This window comes from Carcharodon carcharias, chromosome 15, assembly GCF_017639515.1.
Source record: "Carcharodon carcharias isolate sCarCar2 chromosome 15, sCarCar2.pri, whole genome shotgun sequence".
NCBI classification, from domain to species: Eukaryota; Metazoa; Chordata; class Chondrichthyes; order Lamniformes; family Lamnidae; genus Carcharodon; species Carcharodon carcharias.
In genome coordinates this window covers 16421963-16425549 of record NC_054481.1, presented here as the reverse complement: position 1 = coordinate 16425549, position 3587 = coordinate 16421963, and positions in this window count along the sequence as shown.

The window sequence follows — 3587 nt, the reverse complement described above, 5'->3', positions numbered from 1 at the left end:
CGTCGGGAGCAGCGGGGTTCCGCCCCGGACCCGCCTCTCGGTCCCGGCGCAATTCAGCGGCGACGGGGAGCGGGCGCTTCCAGGTGCAGAGCCCGGTGTTCCAGCTGGGCAAACATGCTACAAAAGCAAAACAAATCTCTCGTGGTCACAGCACAACGGCAACCCGCCCCCCCTTGTTGCTTTTCATGGCTCCGATCCGTTTTATGGTGGGTTGGGTGGGAGTTGGGGGGGGGTTTGTCTGTGTGTCTGTCTGTCTGTGTCTGTGTGCGCGCTGGTGTGAAATCAGCAAACACACAATGAAATTTCAGGACATCCCCAAAACGCTGTAAACCCACAAAAGGATCCCGCTCCGTTTGCAATCCCACCAGGTAACCGAGCTCACGCCGAACAATTCCCCCTCTCCTTTCACTGGAAAGGGGGGAAAAAAATAGTCTCACATTGTAATTCTACACCCCCTCCCCACCTCTCCCCAGAATCCACATTAATTGTACTAAGTCAACATGTTCATAAAAGGACGCTCAATATGACGTGGAGTTTTTTTTCCGCTGATTGCCATTATATACCGTACAATAAAGCAGGTTTTTTTTTCACTTTTAGGATTCCAGTTGGGTGTCTGATTCTACCGTCTTCTGCAGTCATTTAAATTTAGTATTGAGAGCGCGACACATGAATTGCCTGATAAAGTGTTATCCACAAAGTGGTGCTACTAAGAATTGAAGCTCAATAACTGCATGTTTTTTTTGCCTCCCTCCTCCCCAAAAGCGGTTAAGAATTTCACCCCTAGGCGTGAGGAATATTTTGGACACAACTTCTTCATCCAGAGAATGTGGAACTCCAGCACAGCGGACAGTTGAAGCAAATTTGAAAGGAAGATAGATAAGTGAATGAGGGGGGGAAAAGGAATAGGTGAAGGTAGGAGGAGCACTACACACACACCAGCAGAGACCAGTTGAAGCCATTGGCCACTTTCTGTGCTGTAAATGGTCTGACACTGGTTTCAGCCAAACAACTTCTTTATCAGAAACAGAAAATGCTGGCAAAGCTCAGCAGGTCTGGCAGCACCCAGTGGAGAGAGAAACCGTTAACGTTTCCAGTCTGCATGACTTTTCTTCAGAAGTAGAAATGTGACCGATTTGACGTTGTTGGAGAGGGGTTGGAGCAGGTGGAGCAAAATAGGTCAGGAATAGGTGGGAGTGTAGGCGAGATTTGACAAAGATGTTACAGACACAGCACAAAAGGAGTGTTAATGGTAGTGTTAAAGACTAAAGAAGGTGCTGTTGGTGGCATAACGGTAAGATAGCAGAGTGTGTTAATGGCAGAACAAGGGTCAGCGCTCTGGGAAAGCACAAGTGACAAATGACCCTGTGGGTAGGGAGGGTGGTTGGGTAAAAAAGATTTTAAAAATACATTTTAAAAATGAATAAATAAATAAAAAGTTTTTAAAATTATATTGAAACAGGGGTAAAGATGGAGGAGAGAGTTCATGGTCTGAGGTTGTTAAACTCAATGTTAAGTCCAAAAGTCTATAGTGCTTAATCTGAAGATGCGGTGCTGTTCCTCCTACCTTCTTTATATTATTCTGTTTCCGATTGGAATTCTCCCATCCAAGAGAGAAAGAGAGAGCATTGCACATATGTACCAACGAACCAAGCTCTGTTCATGGCCATTACAGCACAATATTCTGAAAGCAGAGTCCACACTCTGCAAAAAAAAAATTAAATCACAGATTTGTTACAATGCAGACAGAGGCCATTTGGCTGAATGTCTTCACCAGTTCTCCGAATGAGCACCTCACCTAGTTCCATTCTCCCGCCTTCTCCCCATAACCCTACACATTCTTTCTTTTCACATAATTCCCTTTTGAATGCTTTAATTGAACCTGCCTCCACCATACTCTCAGGCAGAGCATTCCAGACCCTGACCAGTGGCTGCGTGAAAATGTTTTTCCTCATATTGCTATTGCTTCTTTTACTAATTACTTTAAATCTGTGCCCTCTCACTCTTGATCCTTTCATGAGTGGGAACAGTTTCTCCCAATCTACTCTGTCCAGACCCCTCATGATTTTGAATATCTCTATCAAATCTCCTCTCAGTCTTCTTTTCTCTAAGGAAAACAGCTCTATCTTCTCCAATCTATCTTCATAACTGAAGTTCCTCATCGCTGAAACCATTCCTATGAATTCTGGGTTAGATTTTTAAAAAGTTATTCTCAGGATGTGGGCAATGCTGGCCACATTTATTGCTCATTGCAAGTTGCCTTGAGAAGGTAATGGTGGATGTTCTCCTTGAACTGCTTCAGTCCTTGTTCCCACAATGGTATTAGTTATTGATCTGGTGAAGGAAGGGCAATAATTATCCAGGTTCCAGTAAGTTTAAACCCTGTAAGGTCCCACCAACAGCAATGACCAGATAATCTGCCTCTGGTGTTGTCGGTTTTAGCCAGGACAATGGAGAGAACAACCCTGCGCTTAACTTCAAATAGTATCATGGGATTCTTCACAACCACTTGAGAGTGCAGTAAGGGCCTTAGTTTAATATCTTGTCCAAAAGAATGCACCTCTCTCAGTGCAGGACTCACTCAGTATTGCACTGATACAGAAACATAGAAACTAGGAACAAGAGTAGGCCATTCAGCCCTTCAAGCCTGCTCTGCCATTCATTATGATCATGGCTGATCATCCAGCTCAATAGCCTGCTCCCGTTTTCTCCCCATATCCTTTGATCCCTTTCGCCCCAAGAGCTATATCTAACTCCTTCTTGAAAGCATACAATGTTTTGGTCTCAACTATTTTCTGTGGTAATTATACGCTCAAATCTCTCGAATCACACTTGAACCCATAACCTTCTGACTCAGATGGTGAATGCCTTGAGAAATGAACAGCTTTACACATTCAGGAGAATCTGTATCTAAAACTTATTAAGTACTTAACAATCAAGTTCTTGGATTACTTTGCCTAGTGACAGCTGCGAACTATTGAATGAGTGACTGCAGGTAAAACAATTATTTTTGTAATATATTCAATTCATTACTAATATTAAATTTTGCTATTTGTTTAGAGAGTAAAGTGCATTGTTAACCATCAACAAAAACATCCATATAGTGCATTAGCTACATAACTATGAGGATCATTCAGCATGTTGAAACTATCACAAAGGTAACATTTATAAAAGTAATATAACACCATTGCAGACAGCTTCCAAAAATGGCATAACGCAATGTGATTGAACAGGCTGCAGCTCTTTTCTCTAAAGAAGAGAATGAGAGGCAACCCGAGAGAAGTCTTCAAGATTGTGAAAGTATTAGATAGGGTAAGAATGGAGAAGATGTTTCCACTTTTGGGTGAGGACAGAACTAGGGGTCATAAATATCAGATCATCATTCATAAATCCAATAGGGAATGCAGGAGAAACTTCTTTACCTAGAGAGTGTTTGGAATGTAAAACGTGCCAGCAAAGGGAGTAGTTGAAGTGAGGCCAGGGAAGTGTCATAAGCACTGAGGGAGACAGGAGTATGATATGTTGTTGGGGTTAGTTGAAGTAGAGTTGGGAAGAAGCTGGGGTGGAGCATAAATGCCCAGTGGGTCAAA